Source organism: Dermacentor variabilis, chromosome 11 (assembly GCF_050947875.1).
Source record: "Dermacentor variabilis isolate Ectoservices chromosome 11, ASM5094787v1, whole genome shotgun sequence".
Taxonomy (NCBI): domain Eukaryota; kingdom Metazoa; phylum Arthropoda; class Arachnida; order Ixodida; family Ixodidae; genus Dermacentor; species Dermacentor variabilis.
Genome location: NC_134578.1, coordinates 103,137,552 through 103,157,799, shown reverse-complemented (window position 1 = coordinate 103,157,799; position 20,248 = coordinate 103,137,552). Strand labels below are relative to the sequence as shown.

General features: G+C 45.9%; 1 protein-coding gene across 1 annotated transcript in view; it reads right to left on the bottom strand.

The window, feature by feature from the left end:
- LOC142563403 (uncharacterized) overlaps positions 1-18,606 on the bottom strand; it is a 62,048-nt gene extending 43,442 nt beyond the window's left edge. Inside the window, exons 1-2 of the mRNA XM_075673956.1 lie at positions 18,410-18,606; positions 910-1,113 (exon numbers count right to left, since the gene is read on the bottom strand). The gene's annotated coding sequence lies outside the window, so the exon portion shown is untranslated. The remainder of the gene's footprint in view (positions 1-909; positions 1,114-18,409) is intronic.
- Positions 18,607-20,248: the final 1,642 nt, after the last annotated feature.

Here is a 20,248-nt window from a genome sequence, read left to right as displayed (position 1 = left end):
TCTCTTGCCGCATTGCAAAGTAAAAAAAAAAGAAAAAACATTGAGTTTGTGTTTTATTATTTCTTTAAAGTTTAATTCGTCTACTCAAGCAACAGATTACACAAATAACAGATGTTGCCCTGAATAATTCTCGAGGTCACGTGTCACTATGAGTGACTTCACAGCATAAACACGTGTGCGTAGCCACACTAGTATGTGTATGTCACCTTCAGGCTTGAAGCATGGCGGCCGCGACGAGAATGGCAAACAGCGTTCGGTTTGAAATTTCTAATCTTTCCGTGGCACGAAGCAAAGTAATATTTAGCGGACACGATCATTAGCGCACAACGTATGCAATGTGCTTGCCAGCTCAGAATGCCCCGACCTGGAGAGGGGCCCTTGAAAGCAAACAGTGTGTGGGGAGCGATAGGATCTTATCGCACTTGGACTTAGTACGGAGCTTGATGCAGCTCGACTTCGGCAGTCCCTTTTGCTGCGCGGCACATGACTTGAGAAGTCAGTTTTGAAAGAAGCCGCTTGTGCCTCACCTTCCGGTCTATAAGTCGCACTCCCCTCAAAATGGCAGTATTTCCAAGAAACAGCCATATATAGGTTGCACTGGTGTATAGGAGGCACCTGTTCATTCAGTAAGCGATTTGAAAAAAAAATAGTGAGATTTCACTTTGTGAACGTGAGTCACATGCAAACAACGATATGGACACCCCAGGCACATTTCTGCCGTCGTGGTGGGCGCGATGTACCGACAAAAGTCCAAGGGCGATAACATTGTCCCCGTGCGCCGCATATACTGTATGTGCAAGTGAACGCGTGCCATGGTGAGCCGAATCGTGCACAAGTGTGGAAAACGGGAAAGTGGCAGCACGGGATACACTCTGGTAGCAACTGCTTAGACTGTGCAATGATGCATGCCTTATCTTGACAGCGATCTGCAGATGCGACGACTTCAACTCCACAGTGCTGCTCCGTCCTTCTCGCACTGCACTCAGCAACTTGATCACGAGAAAAACCCGGTACCTCCATTGCGTGCACACAACCTGTAGCAACTGCCAGAGGAAGTCAGCCCAGTGCATTTTCGGGAGGCCATAGCATCCAATGTCAGCTTGACAGCAGTCCCTTAAAAAAAAGCCATATATAAGTCACAGTAGTGTATAAGACGCACTGACGAAAATTTCAGAAAAAAAAATGTGACTTATACACCGGAAAATACGGTAACTCAATAACCTGACCATCTGTGTCCGTGGAAGTTTCTATTTACTGTCTCGACATTTCATTGCGGCGGCAGTGGAATTTCTTTATTGAAATAGTATACATACACACACTTCGTTATATTGAGGTTTGAAATACACGGCGTTCTATGGATAGGAGGTCATGATTGTTGTATACTTTGTTATATTGAGATTTTTGTTATGTTAAAGTTCTTTATATTGACTTTTATGTATATGTTTTCTTGAAGTTGTAGCAGGATTATCGCATTTCCTTTTCTGAAAATGATGTGTGCATGAAAGCAGTCAGCATGTGGACCACTGCCAGTTAGGGCACTTCACGAATGCATTCACATGGTTGTCCAAGTTGTGTTCATGTTCACTGCATTAAGCACACAAGCAAGTTTCCCATGGCAAGACTCTGAGCTGTGCCCAAACTGCTGGCATTTGGAGCATATCAGGTTTGAAATGTCCAGTGTCACTGAATGCTGAGGAAAGCTACAGTGTCTTTCGTGGACAGACACATTCGGTTAAAAGTGAGGACAAGGTATGGTTTTCGTATCTCTCCTTGCTTTTTTGTTGTGTGCCAAACCACAGTACCTGCTTGGCCATGAAGCTTATCTAAGATGTCTGCGTCATTGCCGTTTAAGGCCGTTTAAGAAACCTGCCTCCAAGAGGAGACTTCGACTTCACCCTGCCATCTCCTAGCTGCCTCGTTAGCTCAGATGGTAGAGCGGCTGCCATGGTTAGAGTCCTGAACTAGTACAAATGTTCGTTCAACTGCGAGGCCTTTATTTCAAGGAACCCATATGGGTTCCCATTGCAGCAACTGCTACGATTGAGTGGATGTCTGATTTTCCCTTTATGTGTTTACAGGCAGAACCCCATAGGTTTGTCAATGGCGGCAATGCGAAGGGAAAAAAACACTTTTGTACAATGCAGAGATGCGCCGCATGCGAGGCGCAGCGACTTGGTCACATCAAAATGCATGAGCATTCTGGCATGATGGAACGCTTCCTTAGATTGTTTAAAGAGCTGTTGCTGCTTTGAAGAGCATTTCGAATGGCAATCCTTCTTCCGAAGGTCGCACAACGAAGCAAGCGTCATTGCTATGCTTGGAACAAAATTGCTCTAATAAGTGAGCAGATCTATGCAAGAATGTAGCTCGCTCACATTCTCCTGACTTGGTGCGTTCACCAGAGCTTCCAGGTTCTTCTCCAGTGGCTGAAGTTTGCCGCTGGCGATTTTGTGTCCTAGGTACGATACTTGCGACTTTACGAAGGAGCACTTATTCTCCCGCATTTTGATGTCACATTCATGGAAATGCTGGAGGACTGCCTCGAGATTGATCCACTGTTAAGTTTCCATTCTGCCACCAGACAGTCATCCATATATGCTTGTACGCTTGTTGGACAGTCAAGCATATTTTCGATGGCGCACTGAAAGATAGCTGGCACATACAACACTCCGGAAGGTACGCAGCTGAAGGAAAGCAACCTTCTGTATATAACGATGGTCATCAACTTCTTTGACTCTTCATCCAATGGAACTTATAGGCGTTGGGCATGTCTAAGCTGCTGTAGACGTCTCCCTTGTATGGTGCTGCAAAAATATCATCGATGACTGGAAGTGGACACTGTTCAATGACACATGCAGCATTTACGGTGAGCTTTAGTTGCCACAGTTGTCATAGATCCATTGTTTCTCGGTGCTAGCATAATCAGCTCAGCCCACTGAGTGAGCGACAAGAGAATGCAAGCTCGACTTCACCAGCCTTTCCAGCTCTTTAATCGACTTGTCTTGCATTGCGTACAACAGTGGTCACACCTTGAATAACTTTGCAATGGCTCCTGCTTTGAAATGGAGATGGGCAGGTGTCGTCACATGGTGGCACTTGTTATGGCATTGCACAAGTAGTAGCCAATCCCTTGCTCTTTAAAATGTGGGTACGTTTCGCATCGCCACTGCTACACCATGCCGGGGGGCTGAGTGCAGTGTCCAAGATGCACCGAATGTAGGCTGCCAGAAGAACAATGCTTACTTATTTTTGGCGGCTATCTTTTAATATCTGCCAATCAAAATCAGACAAGCAAGTACAACGAAATACAACTCGATGCAAGTGCAAACAAGGGCTATGACAGGATAGCACAAAGCTATGCATGCGTACCGACAGCACTCTACTTTGCCACAGTTAACTAGGCGCACAAGAATACTCCACAAGTAATAATGAAGCTATATTTTCAATGCTAGATCCACAGCTTTATTGTTACCTTACACGACTTTCTTTACACCCTAAAAGTGCTCTGGAAGGACCAGTCGAATGAGCTGCTAGAAAAAGCTCTAAAACCAGAACTATCACTCAAATGGTCACTTTCATTTGTGGTAGCACAGGTGCCTATTTAGCTGGTTTCTATGTAAAAAGATATCTTGACATAGGCGGCACTGATATGGCCTCTTGCCCGTGTGAGTGAACACAGGTGACTATTTAATGTGGACTTATGCAGGAAGCTCTAAAGGCATGAAGGGCACTGAAATGGCTTCTCGCTCATGTGAGAGTGCAGGTGATAATCAAGAGCATTCTTTTCTTGGAATCTCTTGACGGCATGAAGGGCACTCAAATGGTCACTCCCCTGGGTGAGTGTGCAGGTTCTTTAGTGCAAAGCTCTTCGGACACAAATGGCATTCGAATGGCCACTCGCCTGTGTGGACCATAATGTGTGCTTTCAGATTACACAATCTATCAGTCTTGTAGCCCAATAAGTTACAGTAGTGCCAGCATTGCTGATGTGACTTCTCACTTTCTGAAGTTTCAACTTGACAGCTGGAAGGCCTCAATTCTGCATTAACAAATTAAAACAGGCTACTATAGTAATGCTTTTATTTTGTAAACAAAATTATAGTTGCGAAATACGAATGAAATAAAACAACATATGATTATAAAACTAAAGCTAGCTGTTTTCTTTATTCAAGAAGTATTGATGGATAATATTGCATCGAAGCAAGCAGAACACGGCTGGTTGACCATTTTTTATTTGCCTAATATACCGATGTGTGATTGCTTAATGATCAAGTTTGTGAAATTAAACAATTTTAGTTTAACGTTAGTACAATAGTGGGGTTACAGGAAATACCATTAGTGTTCCGCAAACGAACTTCGCAGCAAACAAGTTTTAGTATAGCGTGGTAGCTTAGTTTACTTGCGCGATGTGGCACTGGCTAAAATTCCCAAGGTTAGTTCTAGTAGTAACACATAAACACCTAAGAAAGTGGATGGGGAAATGGCACCGTGGTAGCTCAAGTAGTTAGAGCATCACACGCATAATGCAAAGACGTGGGATCGTTCCCCGCCTGCGGCAAGTTGTTTAAAAAAAAATTAAATTATGGGGTTTTACGTGCCAAAACTACTTTCTGATTATAAGGCGTGCCGTAGTGGAGGACTCCGGAAATTTCGACCACCTGGGGTTCTTTAACGTGCACCTAAATCTAAGTACACGGGTGTTTTCGCATTTCGCCCCCATCGAAATGTGGCCGCCGTGGCCGGGATTTGGTCCCGTGACGTCGTGCTCAGCAGCCTAACACCATAGCCACTGAGCAACCACGGCGGGTAGGCAAGTTGTTTTCTCATCCACTTCCATTGCCATTAATTTATCATTTCTTTAATTCAATCAGTAAGGACAAGGTTTTCCACTATGTTGTCCTTGGTGTCTTTGTTTGTTGACTTCTCATGATACAAATAATAAAAATCAGGCCCCTTGATTATTTTCCTTTCTTCTCGTTGGTGCATCTGAGTGATTCAAAATGAATGTGCATGTGAAATATGCGAGATGCACCGCAACGGATGCCAGCGTTTTATTTGTACTTTCCACGTCCACTGATATGCGACAAAACAGAAGTACAAGCTGTCTACAAGAGCCTCCGAAATCTTCTAATCTCACAGGCCATATGCCGTCATCGGGCCTATTTTTCAACTTTAACCGCGGGACAGCAAGCAAGAAATTTTTTTCAGACAAGCAAAATGAATAAAAAGAATCTCTAGTGAAAACAATGATTATATCCACCACCTAAATGAACTTAGTAGCAGAATTAAGAAGTAATGCTATCAAAAAGAAACTATCCACAAATTTCTCTCGACTAGGCTTATGACACCGCATCAAGATTGGAGTGGCAGTTGGAATTAGCTAAGAAACAACCTACACCAGAATCTCAGAACGCCAGCCATTATAACAAAGTTTTCTAATGCACTCCCAAGCATAAACACCCTACAAAAATACCACCCAATATTACCAAGTCCTGAGCGTCTGAGAAGAGTGTTTCCAGATGTACCAAGGGTTATCTATCGCTGCAACAGAAACTTAAAAGGTATGTTAGTGCATGCTGAAGTAAGCCAACCTCATTCCCCATTAATGAAAGCACGTTCTCGGGCCAAGTGCAAAACTGGCAAGCACCTTCAAAGTGACGTTAAAATTTAAAGCACTTCAAATAGCTATTAGTACAAAGTAAAAACTACCTTTAGTTGTACTAGTTCCAACATAATTTATATGCTTGGCTGTTCTTTCTGTAAGAAACAATACGTCGATGAAACAGGACAATCAATGAATGTGAGATTAAACAGAGTTCCGGTTTTTCCCTAGGAGGACATAAATCATTCAAAGCTTATCGCAACAGTGTGGCCATTGCGTGTATCACTTTGCAAGGCAACAAGCGAGGGGAAAGAGCTGCGGTCACTTGGTCGTTCCCTTTTCAAGTGAAATGACTGGCTGCTGCATGCCCATGTGCACGAAGAACTCCATAAGTTGTTGGAAACTTTGCTGTTTTCCGACAAAGCCCTAGAGAAAACTGCAATGGATCAATAAGATTAGGCAGGACGTCACTGACATGTCAAAAGGTAAACAAGAGTGTGGAGAAGTGGGGGCAATGTCATCGATGCCTCTGAAATTTTATTCATTGAAGAACTTGAAACAAATCAATATCCTATTCTACATCAGCGGTTTACCTTCAAGAGGGATGCTACACCTATGATACACCTATGCCACGTGGGTGCGAACGGCTTCAATGAACATACAAGTAAAACATGTGCCAGGGGCCTCCATTGACAAAAAAAAAAAAAAAAAAAAGAACAGGACTGGTTTTTTACTGTGTGCATTGGTAGCTTTTTTTCCCCTTCAGAACAATTTATTGTTCTATTATTTTGCACTCAAACAGATCGCCCTTATTCATAATAGAATACCATATGGACAAATGAAAGCAGCATTGTAGTCTTTGAGTTGATTGAGGCCCTGATTTTTGGAAGGGAGTTATTCTCAACGCAAATGATTGTCAGAGTGATAGAAGATAAATTGTCAATGAGATGGAGTGCATCACTACGCGATAGCTGAATGCCAATGTTAAATGTGCTTTTATGTATAAAGGAAGTTCAATAACACAGGAGCTCTATGCAGTTTCTTTGTTTTGTTTTTTTCCCTCTCGATGGTTGCGCAAAAAAAATGCAAGATTCATCTATGTGAATGCAGTTTCACACTCTCAATCAGTTTAAAGAGAAAACGAGCGATCTAATAATCCTAGGCACTCCCTCCATCAATATTTGTGAGAGCTATGGGGTACACACCATAGGTGAAGTAAGAAAGCAGGTTTAAACCGTGTAAGATGGGGCCCAAGTGCACAGTAAAAAAAATTTTGGAGGACGCTTACCCTTTGCCTTTAGGAGCGGAATGCGATAGCATTCAAAGATCCCCGACTGCTTCTCATGCTTCCCGGCAACTGCAGCGTAACCATAATGTTTACCGGGAAACGCTCATGGAGAACACTATGCCCGAAGGCAAGTTTTCTGGAAGAAACCCGTCCACTTGCATGGGCAGTGATGGATGGATGGATGTTATGATGGATGGATGGATGTTAGGAGCGGAATGCGGTAGCATTCAAAGATCCCCGACTGCTTCTCATGCTTCCCGGCAACTGCAGCGTAACCATAATGTTTACCGGGAAACGCTCATGGAGAACGTTATGCCCGAAGGCAAGTTTTCTGGAAGAAACCCGTCCACTTGCATGGGCAGTGATGGATGGATGGATGTTATGACCGTCATTTTTGGAATGGGACGGTGGGTTGCGCCCCCAAGCTCTTGCTATTATACTGCCTAATGTCCCACCTACGTAAAAAAAAAAAAAAAAGAAAACATGATGACTCCCACAACCAAATTTTCTGACGCCCTACTGTGAACTTTGCTTTTGTACGTCTCCGTTTTTTTGTCATTTTCCTACTTTTTTTACACCAATCTTCCAATAACCCCTTACTAATCTATTGTGGCCATGTTTACTTTTCCCCTGCTCCCGCTGAACCAAAGGGATTCAGGAGGCCAGTTATGCCTAAATCGACCACTGGGCAGATGTCTTCACATTCTAATAAAATGAATGAATGAATGTGTGATTTTTCTTGGCGCAAGGGCCAGGTATGGCCAAAGAGCGCCATGGAAGTGTTAATGATTTCGCAGTGGAGTGATGGGTTCTATGGAGTTGATGTGACGTGGCTGTAAAGGGGCGTAAAATATAGTCGCTGTAAAGCGCGTAAAATGTACGTGTAATAAAATTATGGCGATGACAAATGACGCGTACTATGAGCATTGAGGTGCATTTCAAAATAATGATACGGTATTAAAAATTGCATAAGCTTCTAAAATTCGCTAGAGCACCATGGCCTCGTTAGAGCCCTTGCTACACAAGGGCCTGGAGGCATGTGCTATATAAAACAACTATCACAGCGGCATCCTCTGGAAAGAGGATGCGCTACGAATTTATTGGGCTCATAACATGTAGGACAACCTCATTTAAAAAATTGAGGACTACATTGGTGTTGAAAAATGGTTCCTTAGCAAGAAGCATAGCTGGGTGAAGAGGTATGCAATAACGATATGCAAGAGGAAAATATTTCTTTCAGATTCGGCTTTGCGACACTCCAAGAGGACGTGGAGGACGGTCAGCCTCTCACCACATCGACCACAGGTTGGCGGTTCATCTCCAGTAAGCAGAAAATTGTGAGTGCCAAATGTGTTCCCTATTCTGAGGCGGCAGAAAAGGACATCTGTTCACCGTGATTTTGTTGGGGAGGGCCAAAAACCTAACTGTGGCTTTATAACCTGTAGTTTATTGTTTATTTCTGTGTTCCACATGTGTTGCCAGTGTTGTCGCAGTTTCTTGCGCAAGAAAGGCTTCAGATCTGTGACAGGAACAGCAGCTGTAGGAAAAGTGTTCAGTGATGTGAGTGATGTGGCCATTTTATCAGCCAGTACATTTCCCATTGGAGAGATATGATCTCTCCAATGTTATTCACAGCGTGTTTACAGGAGGTATTCAGAGACCTGGATTGGGAAGAATTGGGGATAAAAGTTAATGGAGACTACCTTAGTAACTTGCGATTCGCTGATAACTTAGTAACTCAGGGGACCAATTGCAATTCATGCTCACTGACCTGGAGAGGCAAAGCAGAAGAGTGGGTCTAAAAATTAATCTGCAGAAAACTAAAGTAATGTTTAACAGTCTCGGAAGAGAACAGCAATTTACAATAGGCAGCGAGGCACTGGAAGTCGTAAGGGAATATATCTACTTAGGGCAGGTAGTGACGGCGGATCCGGATCATGAGACGGAAATAATCAGAACAATAAGAATGGGCTGGGGTGCGTTTTGCAGGCATTCTCAGATCATGAACAGCAGGTTGCCATTATCCCTCAAGAGGAAAGTGTATAATAGCTGTGTCTTACCAGTACTCACCTACGGGGCAGAAACCTGGAGGCTTACGAAAAGGGTTCTACTCAAATTGAGGACGACGCAACGAGCTATGGAAAGAATGATAGGTGTAACGTTAAGGGATAAGAAAAGAGCAGATTGGGTGAGGGAACAAACGCGAGTTAATGACATCTTAGTTGAAATCAAGAAAAAGAAATGGGCATGGGCAGGACATGTAATGAGGAGGGAAGATAACCGACGGTCATTAAGGGTTACGGACTGGATCCCAAGGGAAGGGAAGCGTAGCAGGGGGCGGCAGAAAGTTAGGTGGGCGGATGAGATTAAGAAGTTTGCAGGGACGGCATGGCCACAATTAGTGCATGACCGGGGTTGTTGGAGAAGTATGGGAGAGGCCTTTGCCCTGCAGTGGGCGTAACCAGGCTGATGATGATGATGACATTACCCTCTATACCTCTATGGCCAGGCACCCGGCATATTACTACGAGTATATGTGACATGTAAATACTGCATAAGAGGGAGTAAAGTTCGATAAAAACAGGATTTTTAAGCTTTTGTAATGAAATTAAGGCTTTTACGAGACTTAGCGAGTCTGTGTATACAATTGCTCTGTCGAGTTTTAATTTTTGTATGTTTTACTGCAGACAGTACTGCATAGGTTTCTGCAGTAAAGATACTTGTTTGCGGGTTCAATAAGTCAGATTTAGAAAGAGAGGGACCAACAGCAGCATAAGATACACCAGCATGTGATTTTGACGCGTCTGTGTAGTATTCGGAGCAGCTGTACTTCAATTGAAGTTCACGGAAATGCATAGCGATTTCGAGGTCAGGTGCGTGCTTTTTGTGACCTCTACAAAGGATACGTCACAGTCTATCGCCTGCCACTCCCAGGGCGGTAATAGCTTAGCTGGAGGCATTAGGCGATGTTCGAGAACAGGGACATCCATTTCCGTGCTAAGTGCTCTTGCACGCAGTGAGAAAGGAAGTCTCATAGAGGGTTTTTTATGAAAAAGTGTTTCACACGTCAAGTTGCTAACAGTTTTGAAACACGGATGTTCTTTATTGGAGCGCACATTGAGAACATAGGTAAAGCTGATGTACATTCTCTGAAAATGTAGTGACCACTCATCTGACTCTGCATATAGACTATCCACCGGGCTTGTTCTAAATGCACCAGTGGCCAGGCCGATAACCAGATGATGAACGGGGTCTAACATCTTTAGTGCACTCGGTGCAGCAGAGTCATATACTATGGCACCATAATCTAATCGTGATCTAACTAGACTCCTGTAAAGATTTAAGAGGCACCTCCTGTCGCTAACCCATGTAGTGCGGGATAGAACTTTAAGTAAGTTCATGGTTTTTAGACATTTTTCTTTAAGATATTTTATGTGTGAAATGAAGTGAGCTTGGAGTCGAGAATAACACCTAGAAATTTCTGTTCTTTCTTGGAGGGAATTTGTCGTCCACCCAGTTCTATCTACACAGGGATCAGGTACCAAGACTTTCTTTCTTGTGAAGAGAACACAAGAGCTTTTGTGCGGGTTGATTTTAAATCCATTTTGGTCTGCCCATTTGGACACCTTGTTTAAGCCCTGCTGTACCTGTCTTTCACACACTGTAATGTTGCAAGATTTAAAACCTATCTGTATATCATCTACGTAGACGGAATAAAAAATGGCCGGTGGCAGTGAAGGACGAAGTGTGTTCATTTTAACGATAAAGAGAGTGCAACTGAGTACTCCTCCCTGGGGTACACCTGTTTCCTGTATAAAAGGTCGCAACAATACGTTGCCGATTTTCACGCGGAAGCTACGATCCGACAAATAGCTTTCAATTATGTTCAGCATATTTCCGCGGATGCCCATCTCCGACAGGTCTCGCAAGATCCTGTAACGCCATGCCGTGTCATACGCTTTTTCCATGTCAAGGAATATCAATAGGAAATACTGTCCATGTTATAATGCATCGCGGATATTTCCTTCAATGTGTACCAGATGATCGGTTGTCGACCACCCTTCTCTGAAGCCACACTGATTAGGATCGAGCATGTTGTTGAGCTCAAGGAAATGTATAAGTCTGCGATTTATCATTTTTTCAAAAATCTTACACATACAATTTGTTAGAGCTATCGGACAATAACTTGTTACCAAGGAGGGGTCTTTTCCCTGCTTTAGAACAGGAACCACAATCGCTTCTTTCCATGTGGATGGGAGGTATCCCGAAGCCCAAATAAAGTTGAATAGTGTAAGAAGTGTAACTTGTGCGTCAGTATGTATGTTTCTGATCATGTCATACATGACTCTATCAGGTCCCGGTGCAGTACTTTTCCATGTATTAAAGGCAGCTCTCAACTCAGCCATACCGAAAGGCCGGTTATAAGGTTAATTCTGTCTGGATTTTCGTGTTAGTGGCTTACATTCTTCTATTTGTTTGTATTTCAAAAAGGATTGCGAATAATGGTTCGAACTCGACACGCTCTCGAAGTGTTCCCCAAGTGAGTCTGCTTGATCTTTCAGTGTCTCACCTTGTGTGTTTATTTAGGAAGTGAATATGTTTGTCGCCCTTTTATCCTATTAACCTTGTTCCAGACTTTGGACTCATCTGTATAGGAATTTACACTCGATAAAAACTTCTCCCAAATTTCTCTTTTAGCCTGTCGGCGGGTTCTCCTGCCTTGGGACTTTACTTTCTTAACGTTAATAAGATTTTCCGCAGTGGGAGAGGCGCGTAGCAAACCCCACGCTTTGTTCTGTTTTTTACGATCGATCCTACAATCGTCGTTTCACCACGGGACATGCCATTTGCATGCCAGGCCATTTACTTCTGATATGCATTTTGATGCGGCATCTATTATAAAGGCTGTAAAATACTCAACAGCAGCATCAATTCCTAACGAGGACATGTCATCCCATGATATACTAGTTAGGGTTTGGAATTTCTCCCAGTCAGCTGCGTCAATCTTCCGCCTAGGAGCCTGTAGTGGATATTCGTTTTCTTTAGGTGATCTTAGCAGTATGGGGAATTGGTCACTTCCGTAAGGATTGTTGTTAACTTCCCATTCAAGTTCAGACAGTAGTGACGGGGAAACTAGGCTAAGATCAATTGAAGAAAATTTTTTGTTTGCAAGACAGTAATATGTGGGTGCCTTCTTATTAAGCAGACACGCACCGGAAGAAAAAAGGAACTGTTCAACGAGACGACCTCGCGCTTCGATACGAGAGTCTCTCCACAGGCTGCTGTGCGCATTGAAATCGCCAAGAACAACATAAGGTTCTGGCAATTAATCTATCAAGGACTGAAATTCATGTTTGTTTAGTTGGTAATGTGGGGGTATGTAAAGCGAGCAAATGGTGATGAGTTTGTTTAGTAGGACAACTCGAACTGCCACTGCTTCAAGGGGTGTTTGTAGCTGTAAAGGTCGACACGCTATACTTCTATGAGTGACAATGGCAACACCGCCCGATGATGCGACGGCATCATCGCGATCTTTGCGAAAAGTTATAGACTGTCGGAGAAAGTTCGTGTGTTTGTTTTTTAAGTCTGCTTCCTGTAAACACAGCATTTTTGGATTGTGTTTTTGGATGAGTTCCTGCACATCATCAAGGTTTCTAAGACCTCTGACGTTCCATTGAATTATCTGTGTATCCATGTTGGTAGTAAATAGGTGCTGTGTGTACAGAAATAGAAGTGTTATTTACAGAGATTTCAGAGATTAGAATACAGAGCTCTTTCGAGGCCCTGTAATCGGTGTCTTGCCCTTTCTGGAGCGTTCGAGGGAGCCTCAGCACTCCTTAGGCGCTTGGCACGCCGTGAGGACAGGTGTAGTGTCTATTGCCTCTTGTGAGGCGCCGGACACATGCTCTTGCGAGCGAGAAGTTGTCAGGGAGGGTCCCGCCTTGGAGGGCAAGACCCCTGCGCCCACCAGCCCAGAGGTTGATGGGGCTCCCGGGGGGATTTGGCTGCGCCGGCCGTTGCCAGCGCTGGAAGGGACCTGGGAGGTTGAGGCAGCCTCGGCTGTGCCCACCTTCAGGGTCGATGGTCCCTTCTCCTCGGTTGACGGAGCAGCACTAGCTGCAACCGCCGCGGGGGCAGGTGGCGTGACTGCCGACTCACGGCTTGTGGGTCGGACAGCCGCCGGAGGCCGTTGTGACGCTGCCCCCTGACGCGCCACTTCGGCAAAGCTTTTCTTTGGCAGGTATGCTACCCGCCTGCGTGCCTCCTTGAAACTTATGTTTTCCTTGACTTTGATTGTAACAATTTCCTTTTTTTTCCAGGATGGGCACGACCACGAGTACGCGGCGTGCTTCCCATCACAGTTTGCACAGTGGAGAGCGTTCGCACAAGCTTCAGTGGTGTGTTCGTGGGCACTGCATTTCGCACATGTTTGGCGGCCCCAGCAGCTCTGCGAACTGTGGCCGAAGCGCTGGCATTTGAAACATCGGAGTGGATTGGGCACGTAAGGCCTAACACGGAGCTTTATGTACCCGGCCTCGATTGACTCGGGTAGGACACTTGAATTGAAGGTGAGTATTATGTGTTTGGTCGCAATCTCTTTACCATCCCGCCTCATCTTTATTCTTTTCACATTGACAACATTTCGCTCACTAAAGCCCTCTAAGAGCTCTGCGTCTGTCAGCTGAAGCAAATCATCATCTGAAACAACGCCGAGGGTAGTGTTCATAGTGCGGTGCGGAGTCACTGTCACTTGAACGTCCCCAAATGACACGAGACTGGGTAACTTTTCAAATTGTTTTAGATTCTGAAGCTCCAAGAGGAGATCTCCACTTGCCATCCTTGCTGCCTTGTAACCTTGGCCAAGAGCCTCAGTCAAAGACTTTGAAACTAGAAATGGGGAGATTGTGCGTACTTGTGTGTCTGAATTTTCCGAGTGAATCACATGAAATCGTGGGAAGTTGGGTCTTTCACGACCAATGAACTTGAATACATCTTCGGTGCGCCCTCTTTTCTGAGGGCGATCAAGGAAGGGTGGGAAGGACTTTGCCATAGGAGAACTTAATTTTTGGCAATAACGCCAGCCACCCACCGTGGAGCCCTACAGGGGGACGCTACAGGTACTGTAAATAAGAGGTCTTGTAAACGCCAGCTGTAGGTTATCACCATAACCAAATATGAGATAACCTAGGTTGGCTATTCACACAAGGTTAACCCTCGCTACCTGGAAAAATTGGAAGCAAGCGGAAGCTAGGAGAAGACAGGAAAGATGAAAAGTGAGAGAAAGGCGAAGGCTGGAGGGAAAGATATACAGGAAAAGGCAACTACCGATTTCCGCCGGGTGGGTCAGTCCGGGGGTGCCGTCTGCGTGAAGCAGAGGCCAAAGAGGTGTGTTGCCTCCGCCGGGGGGCCTTAAAGGTCCGAACACCCGGCATTGGCTCAACCCCCTGGAACCCCCTTTCCCCGGACACGGCTAAGCCGCGCACGGCTACACGCGGGAGGGTCCAACCCTCGTGTGCTCGGGTACGTGGTGTCGCAACACACCAAACGTCTGCTTATGCAAATGCCCCTGTGGGGAAACCCTGGGCAGCGATCGCCACATCCTCCAACTAACCGTGGCTTGCACTCACAAGCCCACTAGGGTAGAACGGCCCAGGTAACGGAGTGGAAGTCATTTAGAGACGTGCAAAATGTAGAGACCGTCATCGACAACATAGATGACCGGCTGAAGAAAGTCCTCAACACGGCACATTGCCACACCAAAACAATACAGCTGAATGAATTAGAGCCAGCCGTCGACACACACCTCCTCCATCCCTGGGAAGCCAGAAGAACTCTCCTCAAAAGATGCAAGAGACAGAAGCTAAACAAGAAATTAAAGAAGCAAACTGCCCTCCTCTAAGGGCAAGCACAGGCATACACGGACAGATTAGGAAGACAGAACTGGCAGGCATTTTGCGACAAACTCCAGGAAACCCTGAGCACAAAGACAACGTGGCATCTCCTGCGCGCCCTTCTCGACAATGGAACTACGAAGACGCAGCTGAGACAGCACCTCTGTAGGCTCGTGCACCACGCTGGATTGGAAGAGAACCTCCTTTGAGAAATTCAGAAGAAGCTGTGCGGCCACCCACCTGTTAATATGATGGCACTGACGGCAAGTCACAGTGGGAAACTTAAACTCTGAACTTGGTCAACCCTTTACGCATGCTGAACTCTCTGCAGCACTATCGATGCTCACCACAAACACCAGCCCGGGCAAAGATTGGATCATCAACAAGCATCTCCTTCTGCAGCAGGTTAGCGCAGCTCTACTCCAGTACTTCAGTGCATGCTGGGAGAAAGGAGAGCTACTGGCTGCCTGGAATAAACAGCTCAGCATCGAGAACTTGCACCCAATTTCCCTTACCTCGTGCGTAGGGAAACTTTTCGAGCATGATACACAACCAGCTAACCTCATACCTCAAGACAACGGATATTTTCCAAACACTATGTTCGGTTTCAGGCAGAACCTGTTAATGCAAGATGTCTTCCTTCTACTTAAGCAAGACCTCATCGACAACCTGAGCACCAGAAGCAAATAATCGATTTTAGCGATTGACATAAAGGGAGCTCTTGACAACATCAGTCATGAAGCTATCTTCTGCAACCTTGAAGACCTGGGCTGCGGGTCTCGGACATATGAATATGTCAGGTATTTCCTCACGGGCCACACGGCCACAGTTGGAATATACAACCTGCGCAGCAACAGCTTCCAACTACCGAGCAAAGGCACCCCGCAGGGTAGGGTGATATCGCCGTTGCTCTTCAATGTCACCATGATCAAACTACCCAGCCTCCTCGACGCGATACCAGAGCTAAGACATGCTTTTTACGCAGTTGACATCATGTTATGGAGACGGGCCTCAAACACCGGAACGCAAGAAACACGCCTACAAGAAGCCCTAGATACGATCGAGAGCTACTTGCTCAAATGTGGCCTCCGCTGTGCTCCCGAGAAGTCTGAAGACCTCGTCCTCTAGTCAAGAATGAGACAGACCACCCGGGTACGATGAAACCGGTCCCAATGTCACCCTGAATGGAACGCCCATTCCAAAAGTGGAAACCCTACGAGTTTTAGGGCTGCACATCCACAAGGACGGATCCGGGGCGGCCACCCTCCCGCGACTACAGCGAACACTATCCCAGCTCACGCATCTCGTCAGGAGAGTTGCAAGCCATAGAAGCGGACTTAAAGAACATGACCCGCTATGCGTGATGCAAGCACTCCACACCAGTCGAATAACATACGGCGCACCCTACCTCGTGCTCAAGAATGCAGAGGTAGAAAAAATTAACATGAAAATATGCAACGCCATCAAAATCGCCCTGGGCCTACCACCTACGGCTTCGACTATGAGACTTCTTAAGATGGGTGTACACAACACCTGGCAAGAACTAGCTGAAGCTCATAAAGCCAGTCGGAACGACTGAAGCTCACGCCCACCGGAAGATCAGTGCTGCAACGGCTGAGCTACGGTGAAAGCTTTATAACCACCACGGTCCGAAAAGAAAGAATTCCTCCAAACATCCGCGAATCCCTGTGCATAGCACCAATTCCACGCAACATGCACCCCACATAACACAAGGAAAGAAGACAAGCCCGAGTGGATGCCATACGGCAAAGACACAGGCAAGATCCGGACGCCAGATACACCGACACAGCCCAAATACCCGCAAAGAAATGCTTACGCCCTGAGCGTCGTAGATTCTCAAGGCAGAGAGCTAGCATCTGCCATAGTCCGTGCACAAAACCCTGACCCTAAAGAAGAGACGGCGATTGCCCTCGCAACTACCACGTGCATGGAAGCAGCTACCATCTTTTCCGATTCTGAAGCAGCTGTCGGGAACTACGCTAAGGGTCACGTGTCGACAGAAGCACTGAACACATTGAAGCACCGCAGCACTCCGATCCCCTACACCTCCATGACATGGGTTCCTGGGCACGAGGGAAACGAAGCGGCACACGCCGCGGCCCGAGGCCACACCTGCTGGGCCAACCCTTCTTACTCTCGAGATGCCTGGTCTGTGTCGGAGGGGGCAGAGACCGTACCCATCACCTACTCAGCGATCCTTCAACATCACAGGCTGAAACACAGGGTGTACCCAACACATCACCCAAAGCTCACCAAAAAGGAAAGTACCACACTTAGAAGACTACAGAGTAACACTTACACCCACGGAATGCTCATGCACAGGCTATACCCAACGCTACAAGGATACCACTACCCAATGTGCGGTGTACCAGACACCTTGGCGCACCTGATCCTCGAGTATCCATGGCATCTAGATACAGACGCATCGCCTTCACCGAAAGAATATGACGCAGACAAGATAGCGAAGACCTCATTGAAGCGTGGGAGGCCAAGCTCGTTTCCGAGGGCCTGGAGCAACGACGATGCCTCGTCGCCAGGGCCAAGGAGGCAGCGAAGGCCAGAGGGTTCCTAGAATGAGACCTCCCACCTAATGTATAACAGGTGCTTACCTCGGAATACTGTTTCAAAAATAAATGTATACTCCTCTTCCTCCTGATGGGACGCCCAACGTCGACACCGGATTTTCTGCGACACAGGCTCCGTACGCTACCGCGTTAACTGCACCGAGCGGCTGACAGGCCGCACGACCACCGGAAAGTTGCGGTGACAGGAGACCGTGTGCGAGAGCTAAATTAATGTAATTTAAACCTGCAAACAGTGTATGAGCACAGACATGCCTATTATGACCAGCCTCTTTTGCGTGAAATGTCTTTGGCTGCAAAAAACTCATGGTATACGCGCACCGGCAGTGCGCTCCGTAGGGAGCGAGACATGTCATGACGGACGTAGCAGTAGACGACGCGGTTCTCTCTACCCTGTACGCAGATGCGGCGAGGAAGAGACCACTTAGGCACCCTACCTGCCGTACCTAAGGGGTTTTAGTACGATAGCGTAGCATCGCGGCAACTCACAGAACTAAGGCCCGCTAAGCGAGCTATGGCACTGGAGATCATTTAATAACATACAATGACATTACCAAACACTACTATTTAGGACGCAGGCAATTCCCATTGCCACATTCAAAACTGAACAGGGCTCAGGCAGTTTCACTGCGCTCAGTGCGAACAAGTACATATCCCACACTGTACACAATTAATAAAATATATCCAGAGAGGGAGATTAAGATGGACTGCAACGATTGCAATGGCATCATTGGAATCGGACATATGCTGGCGGGGTGTCCCGCGACTCTCCCCAACCTCGTTGAAGAATGGACACAGTGGGAGAAAAGGATTCAAAGCCCATTGTTTCAGGACCAACTAAGGGCCGTCCAGAGGGCCCATGATGTCGCTGAAAGACTTGGCCTGACAGTGCCAACGTAGGAGTCTCGGCTTAAGAAGTCGAGCCTCCGGAACTCATTAATGTTTTCACGCGCGCACACACACACACACACACACACACACACACACACTTGAATTGAAAAAAATACAGGAGGAATGTTCTTACCATGTGTTGCGAATCGTGGTATGCGGCAAGACTCCGACGCATCGTACGACGGATCGCACGTAAAATCTCAGCATGTATCGCGCGCTGAATTCACATGTGACACTATTGACACTTTGCCAGTTTCACTATAGTGCCTAGAAAATACTGGCTAGTGCACCGTGCGGCCGCTATTTTCAATGGAAGAGCGTGGCGCTGCCTGCAATGAATTCCCACGGTGGCCGGCAGAGGTCGCTGCCATACGGGCGGGTGCCGACTGCGCGTGTCCTCTGCTTCGCACATCAGTTTCGCAGCGGTTGCGTCGGTTTCTATGTTTGCGTTTTCTGTCTTACTGCAGCGTTGCGTGTTTGTTCTTGGTGTTTTCAAAGAGTGAGTGCGTGGCTGCTGTGTTTGTGTGCTTGTCATTACGAGAACTATGCGGCGGCGGTGAAAAAATGCCGAAGCTAGGGTGCAAGAAGAGGACCTGCTTTGTGCCGTTGTGTAGAAGCGATTACCGCTCGAACAAAGGGCGTGTATCCTTCACTCCACCATCTGATACGAAGCGGTAGCAGAATGGGCAAGAATGACCAGGAGAACGGACAGAAGGCTGGCACCAACTGCTGTGGTTTGTGAAAAAAACATTTAGAAAACAGTTTAGTCCAGCGTGCGTTCTCTATCACCGTGAACGGCGTTGTCCACGAGATTCCCCGCGATAAAACACGCTTGAAACCCTACGTCATACATTTCCTGAGTATCCTATAAGCATGCACCTTGTGAGTGCCAGGAAAAAGAAAAACAAGAAAGAAGGAACAGTAGTGCTTTGAACTGCTATACTGCAGGTTATGTTGCACGAAAGATCAGCTGCCAAAAATTCTTGACCACAGTGTGCAGGTTTAATTCCTTTGCGTAAGTAAAGCTGAAGCTAGTGCCGACGATGCTTTGCACTACCCATTTTGACAATGGAAGCCTTGTCTATCTTAGTCACACCTTGTCAACCGCTGTGAAGGCCATGGAAGATGCTTTTACTGTGTTCTTTAGCAAAAACAAGTTACATGTAGCGAGTCTAGCTGATTTTTTCAGGTCGACTCCAGACACTGGCCTTTCCACAACTAGGATGCCCAGAGAGCATGAAAAACAGGCTTTGACAGCCGTTGTAAAGTTCTGTTTTCTTGAGGTTTCGGTTTTTGTAAAAGGCATCAACAAAGAGAGGGACGCGCAACGGCAACGGTAGAAGCTCTTTAAACTGCGTCACTGCCACTAGATCTATCTTCTTCATGTATGTGCACATTATCTCATATCTAGTGCTGTCTTGTGCCTGCGTTTGACTGTTGTTACGCTTGAATAATAAAATATTTGTTATGCTCAAATAAAAGATCTGTTCATTATTCTTGTTCACGTATATCAGAAATAAGAAGAAATCTGCACGTATTTACCTGGTATAAAAAAACGTATGGCACACAGAACACCACAGTTCATTTTACAGGCTAAATTATTTACTCACTATCATGCCCTCGGGGCCAAATGGGCGTTATGAGGGGATGGGTACATGGTTTACAAACAATCAAAAATATTCAAACCTATTAGGACAACAGTAAGATAAATAGGCAGAAACAGCAGCAAATAAAATAAAAAGAAAGAACAGCGAAATTCGAGTCATTTCAAAAGATGATTGGTTGCAACGGCCTTTAATGGTTATGCATTAATATAACATTAATAGAACAGTAACGTAACCTTAAAATTCGTTTACTTTATTAGAACAAAAAAAAATGCAATCTAAAGCTTACCCTTAAAGGGACCCTGAAACGATTTTGACGATTTTCTACAAACGTACTGAGTCGTTAGAGTAGGCCCTTCTGATCCTTA